Consider the following 27039-nt stretch of genomic DNA (forward strand, 5'->3'; position numbering starts at 1 on the left):
ATGCTCCCTTCCCTGTGTTTTGGAATGGTAATATATATCATGTGCCACTATATATTAGAAGTATGTGATCTGCTTTTCCATTTTAATTTTATAGGAGATTATAGTTAATAGATTGCATGAGTCTCAGAAGAGACTTTGGACTTCGAAACAAATTTGGAAACATTATAGACTATGGGGACTTTTGAAGTTGGACTGAATGCAGTTTTGCATTATGCTACAAGCCTTTGGGGTCCAGGGAGTGGAATGTGGTGGTTTGAAAGAAAATGCCCCACAAAGGAAGTGGTACTATTAAAAGGTGTTGCCTCGTTAGAGTAGATGAAGTCTTGTTGGAGGAAGTGTCACTGTGGGGGCAGGCTTTAATGTCTCTTTTCTTAAGCTTCATTCAGTGTGACAGTCAGTTGACATTCTTTTGCCTCCCAGCACCATATCTGCCTTCATGCTACTATGCCCCCCTTCATAATCTTAATGGACTGAACCTCTGAAACTCTAAGCAAGGCACCTTCAATTAAAAATCATGTACTTTTATTGCCCCGGTTATTCTATCTCCTTGATCTGCTCTCCCTATTTCTTTCCCACATACTCATTTTGGGAGCTTTGACTACTTCATGTCCTCCTAGAGTCAGCTCTTTTCAGGAGAAAGGAATGAAGACAATAGCTCATATATCCCAGCTTGGCCTTGAATTCACTATATAGCTAAATTTATAGCAACATATATGGCCTTGACATATATGACCTTGAACTCCTGATGCCCTTGCCTCTATATTCTGAATGCTGGAAATATAGGCATGTTCTACCACATCTAGCTGGATTTAGTATAAATGCATTCCTACCTGAACATAGCATCCTCCTTATTTATTTTTCCATAAGCCTTTGATTATATCTTTTGTGCTGTGTTTTGTACCTTTTGTTCATGCATTTATGCAACAGTTATTTATTAAATGTCTCCTCACTGCTAGGTGGCATATGTCAGAGACAGCTATAAATAAGACCCTGTAGATTCAAGTTCTCAAGCAGCTCACATTTTCTCAGGAAATACAAAGCAAAGAAATAGTTAGAAAATGATGGCTTTTGTAAAAGAGAAAATACAAGATGATGTGTGCATGCCAGACAAATCATGTCTCTAACCTAGTCTTAATGGGTCAGAAGTACCCGTCTTTGGTCAAGGGGATCAAATAATTTGACATCAAGATGAATTTACACTTTACTTGGCTTAAATCACATGTGATGAAAGATGAGATGAATGGTTGCTGTGCAAGCCTAGATCAACCAACTCATATCCACATATAACTTGGGATACAGAAGGCAATTGAAAACAATGCTGGTAAACACTGCAACTACAGTGTTTGAGAATCTCCCACTGAGAAAAAGATTTGAAGCTGCCAACACCATAGTACAGACTTTTCCTAAGGCTTCGTTACAGGCCTGTCCTTATAACAGCTACTAGGGTGTCACTGCTAATGGTGTGCATGCTCCCTTATTCAAGCAGCTTATGGCTGTAATAGGAAAGACCTGTGAACAAATAACTGGTTATTGATCCATGAACCCATCCATGTGGCTTAGTGCCTCTGACTTTGTGCTCTTCTGCCAGTTTTTTTTTTTTTTCTGTTCAAGCACCTCTACAGGTACTTCACTAGCAAGGAAGTTAGCCTTCACGTTACAAGCTAATTTTTATTTGCTACTTAGAGAATTTGCACACAAATCTTGACCTTTCCCAGACAGACTTTCTGTAATTTCTGTAATGGAGTATCAAACTGTGATCACTAAGGCTCAAACTACCTTAGAATACAACAAAGAAGGGGAATGGCAAGTTATCTATTTTGTTTCTCATACAGCTCCTTCAGTTTCAGTCTCAAAGGCATATTTAACTGAAAAGCTATCACAATACTGTTGTTTTGAAAGAATGTGTACAGTAGATAGATTTTATCTTCGGGAGTTCTTCTGTACATACTGAGAAACAAAATCTTCAATAACTATAATAGCATATCTTAACCTTTTATGCTGCTAAAATACAAATAATATATTTTCTGAGTTCAGGAGTCACTTTTCCCTGTATCTACTTAATCTTTTTCGGGCAATGCATTGTTACTAACTGTACACTCAGCTGGTAGAGTAGTTGCCAAGTAAATGAAGAATTGGAGGATGGAGAAAAAAGGGAATGAATAACCAGTTAAAGAAGCTAACACATAGCTTTTTAAGTAGACCCTAAGATTTAGTGATGAGAGGCAGGAAGATCTCTGTGAATTTGAAACCAGGATAGTCTACATAATGAATTCCAGCCTATCCAGAGCTGCACAGTGACACACAATGAGACTCTGTCTCAGAAAAGTAAAAAGATGTTTAAAGTCAACTTAGAAAGTGGAATGTAAAACAATGATTTCATTCAACCATTTATTTATTTTATTTAACTTTGGGGTGGGGTTGAGACAGGGCTTCTCTGTGTAACACCTCTGAATGTCCTAGAATTTACTTTGTAGACCTGGCTAGCCCCAAACTCATAGAGGTCTGCCTGTCTTGCCTCCTGAGTGCTGGGATTAAAGATGTATGCCACCACTGCATAGTCCATCCCACCACTTTTATTGCAATGCTCTCATAATTAAAATAAGATTTACAATGTAAAATTAATGACTTTCAGCTACACATAAATGATAAGAGATGATGACCACCCACAAAAGATGTACCCTACTAGCACCAAGAATTTCTAACTGCTACCATTTAGAAGCAAAATAGAGCAGGTTGATTAATATTTCTTAACAGAGATTAAATATGTAAAAGTTTCTATTGTGTCTCAAATAAATTAACAGTGAAGAGTTGCAGGGCAGGAAAGCAGTGCAAAGAAAGTTTGGCTGCAGAGGAATCATTTCTTCCTCATTAAATTTTTTCCTATGGTCAAAGTTATGTTATTGGACTTCTTACCTTGAAGTGTTTCCCGGTTATTTAAAAACATACAAACAATAATTTGCTCTTTAAAATTCCTTTGATATTTTTTAAGAACAAGAAGAATAAAAGCAGCCTTACAGAGAAGAAAACCAAAAAATACATCCTAAACTAAGTGATTAGTTTTAATTAAGTTTTATTATTATAATAATAAAATAAAGCTTTATTATTATTTTTTTATATTTATTGTCAATAACAGGACAAGCTAACATTTAAAACTGCTTAAAATGAGACATTAGGATAGACATTACATCACTTGTGCACCATTTCTGCTAAAGAGCTATTCTTTTTCTGCAAAAGAAATAACCCCAACCTAATCAGGAAAAAGAACTAGGAAAAGGCAAATTAAGGAACTTTCTGGATCATAACTGACTAGCATTCATCATAAATATCAAGGTCATAAAATTCAAGGAAAGAATGAAGAACTGCCATAGATTGAAGAGAGTAAGAAAGGCATAAAAATACAATGCTATATGAGATCCTGGCTGTAATCCTAGATCAGAAAAAGAACTTCACTGGAAAAATTAATGGTCTTTGAATCTGAGAACTATAGTTTAGTCAATAGTACTGAACCACAGTTAATTTCCTAGTTTCAGACTTTACAATGGTTATATAAACTGTTTATTAGGGAGAGCTGAATTCTATGGTTGAAATACATCTGCTAAATTTTGTGTGCTGAAAATTTACAACCTGATATAAGAGTGTTGAGAGATGGGATCTTTACAAGGTGGTTAGTCCTAAGGGTTATGTCCTCATGAATGAATTACTGTCACTATTGATGGAGTGGGTTAATTGTCAACAGAGAAAGTTTATTATAAAAGCAGGTTTGTCCATATTGTTACTCTTTTGCCAACTCCATCATGAGATGGCACAGCACTAAGGCTGTAGATGGAAGTTTCTGTCTTGCATGGCCCTGCAAGTCAATCAATCCCAAATAAACACACAGAGGCTTATATTAATTATAAACTGTTTTGCCTATTGTTCGGGCTTATTACTAATAGACTCTTATAACTTAATTAACCCATAATTCTTATCTATGTTTAGCTACGTGGCTTGGTATCTTTTCTCAGTAAGGCATTCTCATCTTGTTTCCTCTGCTTCTAGCTGGTGATCATGACTCCCCACATTTCTGTCCCCAGAATTCTTCTAGTTTGGTAGCCCTGCCTATACTTCCTGCCTGACTACTTGCCAACAGTGTTTTATTAAACCAATACAACTGACAAATCTTTACAGTGTACAAGAGCATTATTCCACTATTGATGGAGTGGGTTCATTATCAACAGAGAAAGTTGATTATAAAAGCAGGTTTGTCCATCTTCTTGCTCTTTTGCCAACTCTGTCATGAGATGACATAGCATCAAGGCCCTCAACAAATGCTAATGGCTTAATCTTTGTTTTCCCAGACTCCAGAACTGTAAAAAAATGTATGTGTTCTTTTCAAATTATGTAGGGTCCAATATCACCTAAAATTGGGGTGGCAGAAGCATACATCCTTATAAATTACCCAGCACAAATGGAGTAAGAAACTAGGCAAGAAGTATACATAAACACTCTGTACCACTCTTGTGATGTTTCTGTAAGCTGCAAATCATTTCAAAATATTCTTAGAGTAGGTTGCACATTAATGTTAATGATTATATGTCACAGAGGAGTAAGTAGGGATTGTCTTCGTTAAGGTTTCTACTATAGTGATAAAACATCATAATAAAAAGCAAGATGGAGAGGAGGGTTTATTTGGCTTACCCTTCACATCACAGTTCATCACTGAAGGAAGTCAGGAACTCAAGCAGGGCAGGAACCTGGAGGCAGGAGCTGATGCAGAGCCCATGGAGTGCTGCTGCTAACTGGCTTGCTCCCGATGGCTTGTTCAACATGCTTTATTTAGAATCCAGGACCACCAGTCCAGGGATAGCACCACCCAAAAGGGGCTGGGCCCTCCCCATCAGTCATAAGTTAAGGAAATGTCCTCACAGGCTTGCCTACAGCATTGTATAGAGACATTTTCTCAGCTGAGGCTCCCTCCTCTCAGATGATTTTAACTAGTGTCAAGTTGATATAAAACTAGCTAGGAGAGGGATATATTATAAAATGGTCAAAATAGGATTGGGTAGGATGGTGTGATTTACTTGTTAAAATGATAGGTAATACCCAATTATTCAGTGTCAACTAGTAGGATCCATTGCTGGGATCACCACCAAATACATGCACAAGCCAGTCTATGGACACTATGGTGCTCACTGTCATAGGCACCATCTAAGTTGTATATAACATTGTTATACAGTGTATATTATTGTACAGTATAACATTGTAATTGTTATATTGCAAGAGTTTGAAAAATCAAAGTAAAAGCTTGAAGGATGCACTCCTACCTCCTCCTAAAAAAGGTGTCTTTTCTTCCCCCCCACCAGATTTTTAGTCCACCAAACCAAAAATATGCTTCCCATCATTGGATTATTTTAACTTTAGTGGTAAAAAAAAGCTTACCACTTTTCAATGAAAAAACACTCCAATATTTCTGGTATTTAAGTGTGAAAATCCACTTGCTCTAAGTCCAAATACAAATAAAAACAAAATGAACCACCTAAAAAACTCTTCACCCAATTTGCCTTATCTCCAGTGTCTGGGAATAGAATTTTGGAAACATTCCTTGCTATAATGTGGAAAATACTTGTAGTTTCCAATCAGTTTCCAGTGAGTTACAGGCTTATTCTTTCTGAAGTTTTTACAAAGGCAATTAAGACTTTACCAGCTTGAGGCTAACAGTCTTCAGATTCAATCAGATGGCAAAGCTGAAGTGAAATTCTATCTAAATGAGGAGAAATTTTCATCTGGATTCTACCAACTGGAGTTAAATCATGAAATGTATATAAAAATTCTGAACTATTTTTAAAACAAGAGGTTGGCTGAAGTTGGAAACTGCTAATATTTATCAGTGTATGTAATATTTGCTCAGTGTATCTTGAACAATGTCAATCTGTATTTCCTTGGTAGGGACTCATGCAATCTTCAGATCTCAGCTATGGATCTGTTCGTTGTTCATTTTTATCCTCATTGAAGGTGAAATTTCCTTGAGCCCTAAACAAATCTAAATATTTTCTCCAATTTATACATAGAAGTGAAGCAATTTATACTACAACCAAAACATCTGCAATTTTCCTTAATCTTTCTGTTCATACAAACTTTATTTTTCCTCTAAATATAGTCAGTCATCCTAAAACTGACTCTAACAACAGTGTTTCAGATTACACCTGAATGAGTTGTGCCTCCTTTTCCTCCTCCATCTTCTCTGTCTCTGTCATTAAATGCATTCATTCACATACTTGAATGTTTCCTTATAAGTCTATATTGGAATATTTATATAGTCAGCAGTATTATAAAAGTTGTATTTACTTGAAATCATTTCTTGTTAAGTCATTTTACGAAACTTTATGAATAACAATGGTCAAGAACTGGTGAGATGGCTCAGTGCATAAAGGTGCCTGCGGCCAAGCCTGAGAGCTCAAGTTCAATCACCTGTGATCAACATGGTGAAAGAAAACCAAGTGCTGCCCTCTGACACTCATATATGTGATGTACACACACACACACACACACACACACACACACACACACACACACACACACACACACCAAACAAATATTTTAAAATTAAAAACTAACTAGGAAAAATAAATATGATCAAAGATATACAAATCACTGATATAAGCATGAAAAGATGGTCAACATTATACATCAGTAGGAAAATATGAACAAAAACTATAATGACTTCACACCTAGTAGTAGAAATGCCTATAATAAAAAGACAGAAAATGCCTGTTGACATGAATGGAGAAATTGGAATCTAAAATACTTACAGTAGGAATATAAGATGGTATAGCTGCTTTGAATAATGGTCCCACAATTTCTCCAAGTGTGAGACAGAGTTGCCATAAGACCTGGCCATTCCATTTTCAGGTCCAGTAAGGCACTGATAAGATTATTTCAGGTTGTAACTGCATGCATATAGAAAGACTGATATCATAACAGTATAATGGGGAAGAAAAATTCCTATATATTTCTAAGTGAATGCATAGTGAAAGAAGCAGCAAAAGAAATAAAAACTACAGAAGATAAAATACATTTAAAAACCACAGTGAAGTGTTTGAAAAGATGAACCCCAGAACTGAAAGACTGTCATTGAAAAGAATGTTTAGGGTGCATAATCTGCTTATAAACAAAACTATGATGAAAAATCAACAGTGAAAAGATACCAGTGGTGTATGTTATATTCCTAAATATAACCTGCTTAGTATATACTGGTATGTATGTTTTCATGGCTGACCCATTTAGTATTGAATAACCAGTTGATCTGCTCTTCCCTGGAGAATACTATTTCTCCCATTCTCAGAATTCCTTAATTGTCTATAGTTCTTTGTGTAGACTTGAGACATCATGGGTGGCTGCCATGTTTTAACAAGTATGTTGGAAGAAATAATTTAAAAACAGAAAATAAGCATGGAAAAAGTACATATTTGTATACTTGCAAAATATGGTATCTTTCAATCTAAATGTAACCACAAAGGACTCAAAATATTTAAAAATTATGATAGTATATAAAGTAGGAAAGTTATAATAAACTAAAGTTGCTGTTGAAGAAATATTTTTTTAAATACACCAAGTGGCTCAGTGGCCACACACTCCTATGCATGTAAGTTCAGTTCCTAGTGCCACAAAAATGCATGTATCACAAGTGTATGTTTTTCAAGTCCATATTAGTTTTGATAACAACCTAAGCCTTCAGTCACTTACTTACTGACTCACCTAGAGCAACTTCCAGGCCTAGCACCAATTATTGTAAATGGCCTATACCAGTGTATCAGTTTTAGTCATTTATGCTGTTTATATTATTTCTTACTGTATCTTTTCTATATTTATCATTGTGTTACAAATATCTATATTATCCAGTAGAATAATGTGATGTACAGTTTTATAACTTAGGAGCAGTGAAGTATATGATATACACCATCTATATTTATGTAAAATATCTCTACAATGTTTGAATGAAACATGAAATAGCCTTTCTTAGAATAAATCCCCATCATTAAGCAAAACATGATTGCATATACTCATAACAAATAAAACATGCATTCACAAAATCTTGGACATGAATACTCATGCCAGTATTAATAATAATAACTTAGGACTAGATATAAAATGATTATCAATGGATGGATGAACATAATTTGGTGTACCCATACAGTAGAGTGTTATTTAGCAATACAAAGGAATGAAGAATTTATATGTGCTACAGACTAAATCAGCTTTGAAAACATCTTGTTAAGTAAAAGTAGAAAGTCACCAAACACCATTTTGTATGATTCTGTATTTTGTGACATGTCTAGAGTAAGCAAGCTTATAAAGCTAGCAAGTACACTAGTGGTTATTTCAAGCTAAGAGGGTGGCTACTGATGAGTATAGGGTTTCCTTTAGCAGGAACAAAAGTGTACTGAAATTAGAATGTGGTGTAAATACATTGGCACATGCCTCTAGTTCCAACTACTTGGGAGACTGAAGAAAAAAGATCACTTGGGTCCAAGAATGTGAGAACAGCCTGGGTAACACAGAACCTGAGCAAAAAAAAAAAAAAAAAAAAAAAAAAGATTTTATTGACCATCCCATAATTTTGAGAGCATATAAAAATCTACTGAGTTATGTATTTGTATTTTGGGGGGTTTTTCGAGACAGGGTTTCTCTGTGTAGCTTTGGAGCCTATCCTGGCACTTGCTCTGGAGACCAGGCTGGCCTCGAACTCACAGAGATCCACCTGCCTCTGCCTCCTGGGTACTGGGATTAAAGGCATGCACCACCAACACCCAGGCTGAGTTGTGTATTTTAAGTGGTTATTTGCATTGCATATTAGCTATACATCAGTAAAGCAAGTTTTGAGTTGTCTAAGATTTCAGGGTATATTCATGATTACCCTTTTTTATCTACCATCTTCTCACCACCAAACCCCCTTAAGGTATACATCATGTAATTATTTATACTCAGTTTAAAACTTTCAGCTATTCCAACTTGATTCACAGCGGACATGCATTCAAACACATCTATCATAATATAATGGGTTGTGCACTTATAATTTGAAGCTCTTGAATGGTTAGATAAGGGAGATATCTTTACCAGTCAGGTAATCATGAAGACTAATATTGGTGGAGAAATACTAGGGGTGGATTTTTAGTAAAGAGTAGGATTTGGGTATGTAAATATAAGGGAAAAGGCTGAGTGAGAGTCTGAAAGAGCCAAAGACCTGACCACAAGCAAGCTCAAAACATATATGGCAAATAACTCTACTTGTATGGAGAACATGCTCCATTCAGATAAATAGCATCTGGCTTGAAAGGCAAAGTGGAACTAGCCTTTCTGACTAGGGGCATTAAAGGGAAGAATTAGAACTTTACTGAATATAAAATTGAAGGGTTTTTTAAATGAGGTCACTGTTATGATGACTGTTGTGTTTTTATAATATTTGTCTGATTTAAATATCATTTATGGTGAGATCAGAGAAGATCAGGTAGAGAAACCACAGAGGTGGTTTTTCCTTTGCCTTGGCTACCAATACAGGGATTATGAGCTTGGACAATAATAATGATGAGAATAAAAGTAATGGGAAATAGAAAAAAGAAAACTAATATATCAGAACTAAAAAGTTATGGTAATGAAATAAGAGATGCCAAATAAAATTAAAGTTTCCAGAATAATTGCTTGGGAGTTTGAGGCTTTAGTAGAGTTACTCTAACGTGGGAGGTGTAGTTTACCTTATGATTCAGGAGAGTGAATTGAGTTTTGGGGAGATACCCAAGAGTAGTCCAGGATACAATAAGAAATACAGATGAACTCATGAATGAGGCTGTACTTTTTCTTCCTACTGCTGTGATAAACACCATAACCAAAATCAAACTGGTGGATGAAAGGGTCTATTTGGCTTACACTTTCATGGTCAATTGTTGAGGAGATCTAGGGCAGGAACCTAGGGGCAGGAACCAAAGCAAAATCATGGAAGAGTGCTGTTTAATGGTTTGCTTTCTAGGCTTATATTCAGCTACCTTTCTTAAACATTCCATGGCCATAGGTATTACTACCCAGAGTGGGATAGCACCTCCCCCACATCAATCATTAATCAAAAAATGCTTAACAAACTTGCTTATAATCAAATCCAATGGAGGCATTTTCTCAAATCAAGGTTCCCTCTTCCCAGATATGTCTAGGCTTATGTCAATTTAACAAAAACTAACCAGGACAGAGGCCAAGGATCAAATCTGTGCTTGGGGATCTCTATTCAGGCAAAAGAAAAATTGGATGTTGAATAAGGTCTGACAAAATATACAGATAGAAAAGAGAAGGCAAATACAGTGTTTGGACAATATCTTTATTTAAAGAAGTAGAAAAAATAGACAACAAATAGATGTTCTGAATATGAGTATAAAAATCAGTAGAGAATAGAGCTCTATAAGCTAAATAAGGAAAGTTTTCATAATGAGTCTTGAAGACCAATGATACAAAAATGCTTTGCTTCCTAATTTGAGATGTTTAGGGATAACAAAAAGTTTGTAACAACAAGATCAAGTCTTAGGTAATAAGAAGTATGGAAGTAGTAAAAAAAAATAAGGTTGTTAAAAACAGAGTATTCTCTAAGAGACTTCAATAGTATGGAAGTAATACAGCAGAGGGAGAAACTAAATGTTCTGAAAAGTAGAACTCTCTGATAAATTTGGGAGAGCTTTAAGGGAACACAACAAGCAAATATAAGAAAAGTAGAGCCTTAGTGAGACAAAAAACACTTATCTTTTAAGTAATAATGTTATCAGACTTAGAGTCACAATCTGTGGCCAAATCTATGTCAGGCTACCCATCCCTCATAAGCTAATTAGAATATTATTACTCTCATTTGCTAATAATAAGCTGATTGGTACCACCATGTGGCAGAGCATAGACAAGGAATATGGGTTAACAACAACAACAAAAAAGAGCCAAACTAAAAGTAGAAAGCAGACACACTGATAATAAATCCTAAGAGATACAGCTAGTCTGTCTGTTTTCCAGGTCCTGAAGTGAGATTAAAGTTTAGTGGGCCAAGGGCATACACATCTAAGCAGTCCTGGTCAAGGTGTCATCCTACCAACTATTGATCCATCCATCGACTGGACTACAGTCTCACCCTGTAAAATGGTCTGAAGAGCTGTTAGTATTTCTGTGGCCTTTTTATTCTCCTAGCATGAGATTTCTGGGGGGAATTTCCATTTTTTAGGGTTCACTGTTTCAATGGTCACATTGAGAGACACAGGAATCTCTTGCCTATGTTTTGATACTTTCTCTTTCTTTCTGAGCATATTATTTAGGATTTTCCTGCAACTCTACAATTTCTTTGTTCATCAATTTTAGATAAATAACATTTACTCTGAGGCATAACTATTGCCCTGTATTGGCGAATTTTATATCAACTTGACACAAGCTAGAGTCATTTTGGAAGAGGAACCTCAATTAAGAATATAGTCTTACAAGGTTGACCTGTGGGCAAGCCTATAGCACATTTTCTTTTTTTAATCTTCTTTTAAAAATAGAAACAATTTTATTTTACATATTAATCCCAGTTCCCTCTCCCTCCCATACTCTCATGCCTGACTCCCATCTCATCCCTCTTCTGCTCCATAGAAAGGGCATGGCCTTCCATGGGAGAATCATTAAAGTCTGCCATATCATTTTCTTGCTTGATGATTGATGGGGCAGGGCCCAGATCACCATGGGTTATGCCACCCCTGTGGGGAGGGGTCCTGGGTGCAGGCTGGGCAAAATTAGGGTAAGCAAGTCAGTAGGCAGCATTCCTCCATAGCCTTTGCTTTAGTTCCTGCCTCTAGGTTCCTCCCTTGAGGTCCTGCCCTGACTTCCATGAGTGATGAAGTATGACCTGAAAGCTGTAAGAGGAAATAAACCCTTTCTTCCCCAAGCTGCTTTTGGTCATGATGGTTTATCACAGAAATAGAAACTGAAACAGGACTTTTTCTAGCAAAGGCTACAATAGTCCATTCCAATCTAGTTTGCAACCTTCTTATTGCAGTTTCATAGCTTCTGGTCATTGTTTCCAATTTCTTTTCTACCAAATGTTAATACATTGTTTCAACCTTATTCTGTTCTAGTCTATTCTATTCATCCAAAAGTTATTAACAAAAAGGGAAGTGTACTCTTTCCAATAAATAACAAATAAGCCTTTTTGTGAATTTAGCAGCTGTGTTGAAGAGCAAGCTTTCAAAATTGTGTTAATGGAGGATTTGTAACTTGACAGTGAAACTGGAGGTCAAACAAAGTTAATCAGGGAAGGAGATAAATAGTCAGATATGAGGAAAATCCTTTTGTTTTGCATTTTGCTTCTGTTCAGGACTTCTATATAAATTAAGCTTTACTATATGTGTTTGTTCTCTGATATACCCTTCTCAGTAAAATCGGCATCCTTGCTGATGGTTTTTTCTGTAATGCTGGTCTCTATCACAGGGGTTTCCCGTATTACAATGGTCTATCTCAGTTTGCTTTGTTATCACTAGATATTTGAAGTTGTCATTTCTCAGACTTTCAAATTCTTTCCTCTGATTCTATAATTCTCTCTCCCACATCATCACACATAATGGGCTTCAGTTTTCATTTTCTGGCTACTTGTAGACCTTTTACTCTTTCTCATCCATGTACCTTTCACCCTAATTTTTAGTTAACAACCTTATTGGAGCATGTCTTAGGTGTAAAACCCCAAGTATACAATACCTTATCATTTTAATCTTCCCTGCTTTCCCACACTACTGACAATGTTACCAAAGGCTGGCTACTGTCAGCTGGCTCTAACATAATTGCTGCTATCTAATCTTGGATGACCATTAACTGCTCATAAAACCTTCCATTTTCCACAACAAAAAAGTTTATGAGGTGCCTCCACAATGTCTTCTCTGACTCAAGTTACTGTCTATGAGCACAGCATTTCAAATTTAATTCTCTCTACTTCAAATCCTCTGCATTTCCCTCTCTCCCTCCCCCCCTTCTCTCTTCTTGTTTTGTGACTACTATTGTCACCCTCTTCCAGTCCATCATGAAAAAAGAAAATCTAACTAAAAAATGTCAGTCTCTTTCTCAAAATCTTCCAGTGGAGTAGCATGCCCTAACCAGTCATCATAGCCCTCTATAAAATGGTCAAATTTACCACTCCACACAGCTTCAAATTATCTCCTGTATATCATGCCTTAAGTTTCCTTCAACCTGAACCATTTGCTCTTTTCCAAACAAGTCTTGAATTCCTGCCTCAATGCTTGCCCAAGCCAAGTTATGATCTTTTATTTTTATAATTGGAGTTATAGCCAAACAACATAATTTGACAGTAGGGTAACTTGTTAAGGATGCAGAATTAGTGGCCATTGGTTTATTCCCGATTGCTTGTGAGAATCAAATAAAGTGATTGTTATAGTACTTAAAAATAGACACACACACATACACACACACACACACACACAAATGGGGGATGTTGTTCCATTTTTTATTCCACAAATATTCATTTAGCACCCACTATTGACAGTCATTAGTACTGCAACTGGTCACTTTCCAAATGAACACTATATATGTACTTACAAAGTAGAACTAATCTGCATCCACTGAGCTATATAAACAAAAACAACTGAGAAAATGCAAGCTCACATAAGCTAGAGATTTGGAAATAAAATTAAAACAGCATTTGCTCATAGGTTGATGGCCAATTTTGACTTAAAAACACCCCCTCCTGTAGATCATACATCATCATTGTTGCATTTGTGAACATCAAAATCATTCAATAACTTAACTGGATTTTGAAAATTTACAAAAATCAGACTAGAATCTTTATCTCTCAGAGCAAAAAAAATATGTTTTAAAAACTGTATTGCTTTAAGTAAGCCCATGTCTTGAATCTCTTCAATCCATGCCAGATGGGATGTTAAGGAGCAGATTGCATACACAAGCTTGCAAGAGAACATGGCTCTGTAAATATAGCTTTTCTTCATGATGGCTGTGACTCTACTTTGTATAGGAGAAGACCTCACTGAAAAGGGTGTTGGTGGTTTTTTCACTAATCACCAATACCAAAAGAACATGCCAAAAGTACATTTTCTACAGTACTCACAGACTTGTTATTCTAGTACCCCCAAATTGAATTGTTGAATACCAGGGAATTGGGGGGTGGGAAAAGTGGGTAGACAAAAGCTATCCAGTGAACAAGCTGTTTCTCTCTCCCTTTCCCTCTTTTTGAAAAAAAATCCAAAATAGAAAATTTAAAGCTTAAAAAACTTTGAGGCAATTTAAGTTGCTTCCCATGACTTTAAACACTGAATATTCACACCTACGTCAGTACTACATTGAGAACCTCCTACTCAGAAACTGTATTTAGGAAAGGAAGGATGCTGTGGTCTGAACTGAGGACTAGATTTGAGGGATCTTAAGTTCTGAGATGAATTCTTCAGCAAGCCTCCGGAGTTCAGAAAATTTTATCCTCACTCCTCCATGGAGAGTCAGGGAAACATTCTCATTATGAATAATTACAGGAGATAAAAATATTTATTACAAGATAAGCAGTAACTTCATAGAACCTCCTTCACAGCTTACATATATTCTGACTCAAACAATAGGCTTGTTCCTAAGAATCTGGATGTATACTGAGTGGGTTTTAGAGCCAGGGATTTTCTGCTAGAACCCCAAAGGACAGGCATCACTATGTATTGCTGTTGACAACAATACTACACATGTCCCCTGTTCTTTAACAGTGTTTGTGTCATTGTTCAATTTTAACATATAGGGCAGATTTACCGATAATCCCTCTTCTGGGAAAATAAAGTTTAGCTTTAGTGTTTAAGCCATAACATGGCCAAATTGCTATCTGGCATACTACTTCTCACCCCACCATTTTCATGTTTTTTAGCTTAAGCCAAGCCAGGTGAGTAGGCGTCATCCAAGATAAAATCTTGCTGACTTTTTTTTCCTTTAAAGAAAAGCTAGCGAACAGGAGGTAATAAATGCTATGCTTCCTACTCAGACTCTGTCACATAAGATGTCACTTCTTTATTTTAATTATATTCCTTGCCAGCTCAAAGAGGCAAGTAATTTTGCTGCATATTATCCTACCTTTGTTAGAGTTATTCACAAGCAGGAGTGAAAGGTCTTTCATTTGTTGTGCCAGAGCTGGTCTTAATATCCAGTTCCCAGCTACTTGCATATACACTGAAAAAGAACCAGTTTATGTGGAGAGAGAGAGAGAGAGAGAGAGAGAGAGAGAGAGAGAGAGAGAGAGAGAGAAGCAGACCAAACAATTACAGAAATGAAGCAGTATTTGAAATATAAAGTGCCTATCTGAAGCATGCAGCAATAGTTTAACTTTTTTATTTTAAAAAAACAAAACCCACACACTAATTACAGTCAAGTAGCAACATTGCCCAAAGAGGTGAACAAAACACAGACATCACTGAGAAGATGGGATGGAGAGAGAACTAAGGTTTCCTCTTATCTCAATTTTGGAGGCCAGGTTTTGGAATGAGGATTCTGTTTGTGTGCTTGAAAGGCACAGAAAGCGCTAATAGGATAAGGGAAGACCCTAGGGAAGGAAGGTGGAATACTCCAGGAAAAGGTACACTGCAAATCCTACCACCACAGCAGTAACTGGAGTGAACCCCTGACAGAAAGCCCCAGGAAACAGTACAGAGTATATGCTTCATGATTATCCCACTTTTAAGGGGGATGATTTATTGGGAACAGTTACCCAACTTCTAGCTGCTATCAGCTAAGGGCTACTGATGTAGAAGGAAAGGGTTTATTTCACTCTTATATGCTATCTGCTTCTCCAGTTTTTTAAAAAAAAAAGTTCTCATGTCCAGAGATTCAGATACTGGCAGCTAGGATACTAGAGCCTAATGGGTATTCGGGGTCAAAGAAGAGCAGCACACTGATAACTTCCACACATCCTCTTTCTACTGAATCAGGGTATCCTGAGTGATACCCTGGTTATCGCAGCTCTAGATAAAAGTTGGTGGATGTAGCAAACAGAGACACAGGATACAAACAAGATCAAGATATAAAGGAAGGAACAATGATCTACTTGCCCTTTTTTCTCCTTACTATTATCTGCCACTTGTCTTTACTCAGATGAGACACCGTTGCCTTACATGCTGAAAGTCAAGGTGCTGGACTTGTTTAGATTTATCCTTGGAGAGATGCAAAACATGGATGTAAAAAGTTTATCTAACTTTCCCCCAAGATGTTATGTAGGCTATAAGTACTAGCAAACACTAGCACATGCATGTATTTATTAAGGGTTTTATTTTTCTTTATTTTTGAGAATTTCATACATATATACAATGAAATATGATCATATCTACATCTCATTTATTTCTTCCAGTTCCCCCTATTTCATCCTCAACATACTTTCACCACAACTTCCTATTTTTGATAACCCACTAAGTCCATTTAGTGCTGTCCATAAGTGCATGAGTATGGGTTATCCACTGGAGCAAGGGAATCCTACCAGTTGCAACCTACTCAAAGAAAAATGATACCTCCCAACAACTATCCACTGACAGTAGCTTCTACAGTTAAGTGGGGTCTGGAAATTCCCTATTCCAGGTGTACGGAATTTGGCTGTCATTGATATATATATTTAAAAAAAAAACACAGCTATGGTGAGTTCATGAGTACAAGAGTCATTCCATGCCCACAAGACAGAATTTCACAGCATTCCTCCCCATCCTTTAGTTGTTATAGTCTTTCTACCTCCTCTTCAGTGTTCTCTTAATCTTGGTATTGGTGAGGTTAATGTAGATACTCCATTAGGGCTGAGAACTTGGTCTCTTATTCTCAGCAATTTAACCAGTTATTCTCTGCACTGACAGCTGCCCGCTGCACAAAGCTTCTCTGATCAAGACTGAGAGCAGCCCAGGTCTATGTAAATATATAAAAGGCTTCTTGACAACACAAAAACTCAGCAAAATGACAATAACAAGTTTTACCACAGGGCCATAACCTCCCTGCCATGGGCTTTTACCAGGATTACAGTACCACACATAAAATACTCCTGTGGAACAGACCTCAAATTCAATCAGAAAGACTTTCCTTACCCCCTGAACTCTGGTCATCTGCAACAGCAATATATGCTTTGAAGTGCTGAGCCACCTCTCCAGACACTATTTTTTATTTTAAGTTGGGTTGTGAGGCCGCCAGAATTCCATATGTTTTTTCATATCCCCTTCCTTTGGGTTAGTCCTCCCTTTCACTTCCTTTCCCCCCATACTCCCACACCCTTCCTTCTTAAGCCTTTTCATCCCCAGTATTTTAACTTATTAACATTTCTTTGCTTTGAGGTTAATCTACTCTTCCCCCTCTCTAATGTGTTTTTGCATAAAAGTCTCCATTCTAGTTTTCTTCCACTCCTGCTGTGCTGTAAAACAAAAGACTGGGAGTTAGTGAGAGCAGGCAAAATAGTCTTCCCCAGTCAGGCAGGAGCAAACCAATTGGCTGTCCAATAACAAATGGCCAGTCCAAAAGCATATATATATATATATTACTCTATTACCAATCAGGTTGTTTTTATATATTTAGAAACACACATGCATACATCTATGTAACAACAATCAAAGGAAAGAAACTATGAATTTGAAAGTGAGCAAGGAAAAGCAATGGAAGGAATAAATGATGCAATTATAATCTAAAAAAATACAATGATAATAATTTTTGATTTTAGAATAACTCTTATTTACATATCCATCCCACATTCCCTTACCCTCCCATCCTTCCAAGCTCCCCACCAAGCCCCAATCCATCCCCCATTCCCTCCCCAGGGAGTCACATCATTTGGGGGAGGGCCCAGGCCCTCCTTCCTGTATCTGAGCTGCAATAGTATCCCCTCATAGGGAATGGACTCCCAAAGTCCATTTGTGCTCTAGAGATAAACACTGGCTCCACTGTTAGAGGTCCTATAGACTGTCTTGGTCTCCTAGCTGGCACCCACATTCAGAGGGTCTGGTTAGGTCCAATGCTGGTTCCCCAGATTTATGCTTTCAGTAGGTCAGGTCCACTGTTTCTGCAGGTTTCCCCAGCCCTGTCTTGGCTCCTTTGCTCATCCCTCCTCTCTCTCCACAACTGGATTTCAGTAGTATGTCTCAGTGTTCAGCTGTGGGTGCCTGTTTCTGCTTTGAACAGCTATTGGATGAAGGCTCTAAGAATGGTAACCAGGGTAGTCATCAATCTCATTATAGAGGAAAGGCATCAAAGGCAGCCTCTCCACCACTGCCCAGATTCTTAGTTGGGGTCATCGATGTGGATCCTCTAACACTTCCCCTGTGCCCGACCACTCTCCAAACCTGTACTGTCTCCCTCTATCAAGGCATCTCCTTTCTTGTCCTCCTCTATTGCTCCCCTGTCTTAGTCCTCCTGTTCTCCTCCCCCACTCCCCTTCCCCCTCTCCCCTTCCTACCTCCTTCCTCCCCACCCCCTGTGCTCCCAATTGTCTCAGGGGTTCTTGTCCCCTTTCCCTTCTTCAAGGGACCATGCATTCTTCTCTTTGGGTCATCTTTTTTCCTAGCTCCTCTGGCGGTATGGATTGTAGGCTGGTAATACTTTGCTCTATGTCTAAAATTCATATATGAGTGAGTACATACCATGTTTGTCTTTTTGTGACTGGGTTACCTCACTCAGGATGGTTTCTTCTAGTTCCATCCATTTGCCTGCTAATTTCAAGATTCCATTGTTGTTTTTCTGCTGAGTAGTACTCCATTGTGTAAATGTACCACATTTTCTCCATCCATTTTTCAGTTGAGGGGCATCTAGGTTGCTTGCAGTTTCTGGCTATTACAAACAACACTGCTGTGAACATGGTTGAACATATGTCCTTGTTGTATGAATGTGCATTCTTCGGGTATATGCCTAAGAGAGGAGTTTCTGGATCTTGAGGTAGTCTGATTCACATTTTACTGAGAAACTGCCATACTGATTTCCAAAGTGGTCTTACAAGTTTGCACTCCCACCAGCAATGGAGGAGTGTTCCTCCTTCTCCACATCCTCTCCAGCATAGACAGTCATTGGTGCTTTTGATTTTAGCCATTCTCGTCTGTGTAAGATGGTATCTCAGAATGTTTTTGACTTGCATTTCCCTGATGGCTAATGATGTTGAGCACTTTCTTAAGTGTCTTTCAGCCATTTTAGAGTCCTCTGTTGAGAATTCTCTAGGTCTGCACCCTACTATTTAATTGGATTGTGTGGTGTTTTGGTAGCTAGCTTCTTGAGTTCATTGTATATTTTGGTGATCAGCCCTCTGTCAGATGTGGGCTTGGTGAAGATCTTTTCCCATTCTGTGGGCTGCCATTTTGTCTTGCTGACTGTGTCCTTTGCCTTCTGAATCTTCTCGATTTCAGGAGGTCCCATTTATTGACAATCTCAATGTCCATGCTACTGGTGTTATGTTCAGGAAGACACCTCCTGTACCAATTATTTCAAGGGTACCTCCCAATTTCTCTTCTAGGAGGTTCAGTGTGACTCGAATTATGTTGAGGTCTTTGATCCATTTGGACTTAAGTTTTGTGCATGGCAATAGATATGGATCTATCTGCAATCTTCTATATGTCTGAAATCCAGTTATGCCAGCACCATTTGTTGAAGATGCTTTCTTTTTAACATTGTATAACTTTAGCTTCTTTGTCAAAGATCAGGTGTTTGTAGGTGTGTTGGTTAATATCTGGATTTTCAATTTGATTCCATTGGTCTACCTGTCTACTTTTATGCCAATACCAAGGTGTTTTCAGGACTTTGGTGCTATAATAGAGCTTGAAGTCAGGGATGGTGATGCCTCCCGGAAGTTCCTTTATTGTAGAGGGTTGTTTTGGCTATCCTGGGTTTTTTGTTTTTCCATATAAAGTTGAGTATTGTTCTTTCAAAGTCTGTGAAGAATTGTGTTGGGATTTTGATGGGGATTGCATTAAATCTGTAGAAAGCTTTTGGCAAGATTGCCATTTTCACTTTGTTGATCCTACCTATCCAAGAGCATGAGAGATCTTTCCATTTTCTGGTATCTTCTTTAATTTCTTTCTTTAAAGAATCAAAGTTCTTACTATGCAGGTCTTTCACATGTTTGGTTAGCATTACCCCAAGACATTTTATGTGGCTATTATATATAGTAGGGCTACTGCTTATTTTTTTTTTTTTTGAGTTAATCTTGTATCCTGACACTTTGCTGAAAGTATTTATCAACTGTAGGAGTTCCCTGGTATAGTTTTTTGGGTCACTTATGTAAACTATCTTATCATCTGCAAACAGTGAAAATTTAACTTCTTCCTTTCCAATTTGTATCTGCCTTGATCTCCTTTTGTTGTCTTATTGCTCTAACTAGAACTTCAAGTACAATATTGAAGAAATATGGAGAGTGGGCAACCTTACCTGGTTCCTGATTTTAGAGGAATTGCGTTGAATTTCTCTCCATTTAGTTTGATGTTGGCTATTGGTTTGTTATATATTGCTTTTATCATGTATGTTCCTGTTATTCCAGATTTTTCCAAGACCCTTATCATAAGGGATGTTGGATTTTGTCAAAGGCTTTTTCAGCATCTAGTGAGATGATCATGTGGTTTTTCTTTTTCTTTTCTCCTTTTCATTTTCTTATTAGCAAGAAAAATATTTTACATGTCAATCCCAGGTCCCTCTCCCTCCCCTCCTCCCCTGCCCCCTCAACTAATGCCCTATCTATCCCATACCTTTTCTGCTCCCCAGGAAGGGTGAGGCCTTCCATAGAGAGTCTTCAAAGTCTGTCATACTCTTTGGGATAAGGATTAGGCCAACCCACTTGTTTCCATGCTTAGGAAGTATCCCTTCATGTGGGATGGGTCCTAAAGTCCATTCCTGTGGTAGTGTTAAGTACTGATCCACTACAAGAGGCCCCATAGATTTCCAAGGTCTCCTCACTGACACCTGATCATGTGGTTTTTCTTCTTCAGTTTGTTTATATGTTGGATTACATTGATGGATTTTCGTATGTTGAACCATCCAGGAGTACAATTGGTTAGCGCTCAGTACTTATATGATAGCAATTTTTAAATTAAAAAGAAAAAATATTTGACACTTGAATTCATATATGAGAGAAAATTTATGGAATTTGTCTTTCTGGGCCTGGGTTGCCTCACTAATTATAATTTTCCCAGTTCCATTCATTTAACTGTAAATTTCATTGCTTCATTTTTCTTTACAGCCAAGGCATTGTTTTATTTTTTCTGAGACAGGGTTTCTCTGTGTAGCCATGGCTATCTGGAAACTTACTCTGTAGACCAGGCTGGCCTCAAGATCACATATCTACCTTCCTCTGCCTCCCAAGTGCACAGCTGAGGCATTCTTTATACAAGACATTTTAAAAAATATTTCATTTTATGAATATGGATGTTCTGCCTGCATTTATGTCTGTGTTCCACTTGTATGGCTCTGAAGGACAGAAGAATGTGTCAGATCCCCTGGAACTGGAGTTCCAGATAGTTATGAATGGTCATTTGGGAGCTGAGAACTGAACCCTGGTCCTTTGCAAGAACAGTTTGTGCTCTTAACTGTTCAGCAACTCTAGCCCCACAAGATATTTGTACATTATTCATTTAATCTTCACAACATTATAAAGTAGTTACTATCATTATCCTTCATATCTAAAGAATCAAAGACACAATAAGGTGAAGTAGCTTGCTGAAGATGGCCAAGCTAGAAACTATCCTTAACAACCATGTTAATGATGGGAAGAAGTTAAGTGAGAGACAGCACAAAAGGATCACAAAAGAAATGAAGGTAAGAAATGTAGTACGGAAAATAGAAAAGAAAAGTCTCTGGGCAGTGGATTGTACCTGAGGACTTAAACAAACTAAAAATAGGAAATAATTACTAGTAATTATCTAATCCCTTTTCCAACCACAGGAAAAGACCAGTTTGAAAAAGAAGCCACCAGGTCAACAGTATCTAAATAAGTGCTCAGATGAGCTAATGCATACCCAAACATTACTCTTGCTACTGCAAAATTGATAAGTTAAACTGAATAAAAATAGCACAATAAATGTAAAGGAAAGTGTTGTTTTTAATTAAATTTGCCTTTCCTTTGGAATTCCCAACTGTAAACATGATGTTCATGATAATCATAAGCAAGATGAGATGAAAAGGGAAAAGGATGTAATTTTCTCTGATAATAAAGTGGCAACTTGAATTTGAACAGAAAATAATTCTGGATCAAAGCTTTTAAATGTTCTATACCTTCCAAGCAGCCCATCTAAATCCTTGAAATATTATTTCTCTTAGGAGCTAGGCAAGCATTGGACTTGTAAGAGTTTTGGGTTGCTTTTGTTGTCCAGCCTTAGCCTATCTATAAAACTGGGCAAGTAGCCACAGATAAAATCCAGCATGGGGGGAAAAGCCACTGCAATCTTTTCTAGAACCAGGGTGTATGCATGTGATTGTAATCACAGAATTTTTGAGGCAAAAGGATAGCTTCAAGTTAACGCCTGCCTGTTATATAGCCATTCTAGGCTAGTTGGGAAATCCTGTCTCAATGAGAAAAAGATGAAAAGAATAGAAATAAGGTAAGAATGTCAGGGCAGGGAAAAACAAAATAATATTTTTTAGAACCAAAGCTGCTAAGAAAAGTTGTCTAAAGACATAACTGACTATAGAAAGCAATGGTTCCAATAGTCAGTGGAGACAAGTGCAAGAACATTCATAAACTCATGGCAAAGAAGCCACAGACAGCTGAAAATCCTCTTATTCTTTTTGGTTATCCATTGGAATGATGAAAATGGAAATTTAAAATGAACATATCATTTTGGGGTTGAGGAGCCTTTTCTAGTCGTGTCCACTCGGTGAGCCCAGAGACAATGATAGCCAGCAGTAATGAGCACACCTAATGTCCCGATTTGGTTTTTACTATTTACCTCTGAGAAGAAACAAATTTTAGAGAAATGGCTTGTTTCAGCTCTTGGACAGGGAAAGTATGGTAATAATTTTGAAATATGTTAGCATGTCAGGGAGTAAGAAAAGCATTCAGAATATTAAAAGGACATGAGGGCCAGCTTGAGATCATTCCTACTGGGCAAATTTGAGACAATTTGAGCATCAAAAATAATAATAGGCATAAATTAGTGTTGGCTGAATAAATAAAAACCCATGGGTCTAGATGATCCCAAGAAGAAAAGAGGAGAGGAAAGAATAACAGAAATGCTATTTTCTACATAAGGATGCTGACTAATAAATGTAGAAGTACTGGCAGACATTAAAAAATAACCCATTTGAAAACAGAATGCAATAATTGGTTGTCACAAGAATGATAAAGCCATTGAGTAAAGGGTTCTTGGGAACAACATGTTTTTAGATGTTATCAACATCTACTCTTGCATACTTATTGATTGCAAAGCTTTCCTCTGTATTATTAAAATCTGGTGGGTTCAGTAAAGTTTCCATCTATAAAATGTACCTTGTAATGAGTACTGTTTTCAGAGAGTTGTTGCAAAGATTAAATAATCCAATCTATACAAAAGACATAGCACCAGATACCCCAGTAAGGGCTCCATATATTAACAGTGGTACAGTGAAGAGAATTATGATTATATCTAAACTCAAAGCTTAGATCCACTCAGGTGAAATGGTTTTCTTATCCCTGTTTTCCCAAAAGACCCAAAGGAAATCACATTCTGTAGTAATTACACGGACCATATCAAAAGGCAACAGAGAGAGCATCTCAACAGCAAGTGTGTGTGTGTGTGTGTGTGTGTGTGTGTGTGTGTGTGTGTGTGTGTGTGTAAACAGTCTTCTCCAGACCCTTCAGGCATGGAGCTGCTCCTCAGCTCATCAGAAAAGACACCATGCCACTCTCCCTTATTTCCTCACAAAAGGAAAGAGAGAGAGAGAGTCACGTTATCATTTCTAAGACTATTGTGTCAGAATCCTCATCCTTCTGGAGAAACATAAATTAAGATGTCTGGATAAACCAATACTGTTGTTTCTAGAGTCCTGAATAAACTATGTAACCAAATCAGTCATGGAAGGTGCTATGAAAAGCTACATTGGAAATGTGTACCTATCACTAAGAGATGATGTAGATCCCTAGAAGAATTTTTGGTACTGAATTTCTACTGAGTTGACTTATATGAGCAGCAAAGAGCAGTTTATAATCCATCTGGAGCCAAAATAGTGTCCTTATATGGCCCATTACTCAAAATATTTACCAACTGCCACAGTTGCCTGAAGCAGATGTCAAAAAGATGTCAAGAGTGATGGGACCACAGCAAGTATCATGGGAATCGTAGCTACTCTGTGGACTTAAGTAATTAACTAGTTAGAAGGTGAATTACTCTCTATCTTAAGGATTAACACAACCCTTCCCATTTATAATGGTTGAGCATCAGTGTTCTTCCTAAGTACTTGTAGGTTTTATGACTTTGGATAATGGGAAAATTTCAACATTAATTCTTTTTTCTTATTCTTAGAAGGTCAAGAACAAGAACAAATGATAACGAAGCATAAACTCCAATGTACAGTGAGGTCTTGAGCATTCAATGCTCTGTCAAATCTTGAGCGAGTAACTTTAAAAGAATTAATCAACAATAAAAATAGTGTACTAAAGCCAAAAAATTTGGATTAATTTTTTCTTCAGAATCATCTCAGGGTCATTATAAGAATAAAAACTTTCATTGTTCTATTCATGTTTGAAAGATTAGAATAGATGAATTGATACTTTGTTCCCAAGTAATTAGGATAAAACACCAACATATCTTTGGCATATTTGAGTGAATTTACCTCCCTTAGAATAGTTGCAAACAAACAGAATTTTTGTTTTCACATCTGAAAAAAAATACCCAACTAGGCTACTGATAAATGTATAAACTTTCAGTAAGAGATATCCTTCTCTTAAGCATTTACAGAATAATGTTAAGGAGGGCTTAATGTGGTAGGTGGTTCAACATTTAAGAAACACTTGTTGCTCCTATAGAGGACTCTTTTGGTTCCCATGGAAGCAGCTCACAACTGCCTATAACTCAAGATCCAGATTTGATGCTGTCTTCTGGTCTCCATAGGCACCCATGCACTTATGACAAAAACATACAGGTAAATCTTGAAATGAAAGAAAGAATACTGCTATGTAAATGTTAGAATGCAGGATATTATAAAAACTCTGATCTACATTATGTAAAGAACCACTGAACCAATATGTGCCCTATATGAAAGCCACAGAAAGCTTTCCTGCAGCTTAAAGTCATCACTGAGACCTATATAATCCTTTTAAATCAAATCATTTCTCTAAAAAGCCAAAAAGTAATGATCAATTTCTAATGCTTTCCTTTAAAACAGAAAGTTATGGGTTCTTGAGGAAAAGGTGCTGATGACTGTCATATAGCTGTAATGTCACAATCATGGGAGCACACAAATATTCTGGGTACAGCATATTTTTAAAAAAATTAAAGAAATTAACAAAAATTACATAAGGATTTCCACCAAAAGCAGTCTGTGCCACCACAAATGATGTCAAGATGAATCTAAGCATTTAACCTTGTTTCTTGTTTCATCATTTTACATTTTTGTGGCCTTGACTGCTTTGAATCACTTTTATTATTTTCCATCTTCAATTTAATTTTATTAGTACATATCATTGTAAAACAATGATAGGTTTCATTATGTTTTCATGTCTGAATGTCATATACATTTTTTCTGTTGCTGTTTAACAATGCTGTCCTTTAGTGTTTACTCTAGAAATTACAACAAACAGAAACTTACTGAACTAATGAAAAGTGACACTCCTCTTAAAAACTGGAAAGGTCATTGCTGGCTTTTCTCCATTTGATTCTTTTTCACTCTTGTATTGTTTTATGTATCATATTTCTAATTATTTAAACCATAAAAATATTGTTCTATCACAGACTTAGGTTTTCAAAACCTTTGCTACTGTATCCTTCTGTATAGATTCATTGCATTTTTCTGCTTTGGACTAACATGAATCCTTGAATCTATAGCTGTATAGCTTCTACCAATTCTCAAATGTTATATCTTTGAATATTACCTTTGCTATATTCTTTCACAGTTCTCCTTTGTGTCTAAAATAATAAATTTTGTAATTTATCCTTTGTTTCAAGGACATCCATGCTTCTGTCTGTATGTTTAATCCCTCTGTTTTCCCATATTTGTTCTTATCATCTTTACAGTTTGCTATTGACTTTTAAGCTATGTCTGACATGTGAGTTAGTCAATGTTCTTAACTTCAAATAGTACATCTTCACTTTATGAATTTCTATCTGATAACTATATTTTATAGATCCTTGTCGATGTACCTAATCATTTGAACTCTTAAAAATACTAATCACAAGTATTTTAAATTTTATTCCAGGAAACATTTTTCAACATCCTCATGTTTCAGTCAATTCATATTGCATTGGTTGGTTGTTTTTTTTTTATTTTTATTATTTTTGGTGTTTGTAGCTTTTTTCTCCATTTTTTAAATTTAAATTAGAAACATGATTATTTTACATGTCAATCCCACTTCTCTCTCCCTTCCATCCTCCTCTGCCCCCCACTAATACCTTACCTATCCCATACAATTTCTTCTTCCCAGGGAGGGTTAGGCCTTCCATGGGGGGATCTTCAGAGTCTGTCATATCCTTTGGGATAGGGCCTAGGCCCTCCCCGTGTGTCTAGGCTGAGGAAGTATCCCTCAATGTGGAATGGGCTCCCAAAGTCCATTCGTATGCTAGGGATAAGTACTGATCTACTACAAGATGCCCCATAGATTTCCAAGACCTCCTCACCGACACCCACATTCATGGGGTCTGTCTATCGACACACACAAAACTTAAGTCCAAATAGATCAAAGACTTCAACATAAATCCAGCTACACTGAACCTCTTATAAGAGAAAGTGGGAAGTACTCTTGAACAAATTGGTATAGGAGACAGCTTCCTGAACATTACACCTGTAGCACAGACACTGAGATGACAATTAATAAATGGGGCCTCCTAAAACTGAGAAGCTTCTGTAAGGCAAAGGACACAGTCAGCAAGACAAAACAGCAGCCCATTGAATGGGAAAAGA

Source organism: Cricetulus griseus, chromosome X (genome assembly GCF_003668045.3).
Source record: "Cricetulus griseus strain 17A/GY chromosome X, alternate assembly CriGri-PICRH-1.0, whole genome shotgun sequence".
NCBI classification, from domain to species: domain Eukaryota; kingdom Metazoa; phylum Chordata; class Mammalia; order Rodentia; family Cricetidae; genus Cricetulus; species Cricetulus griseus.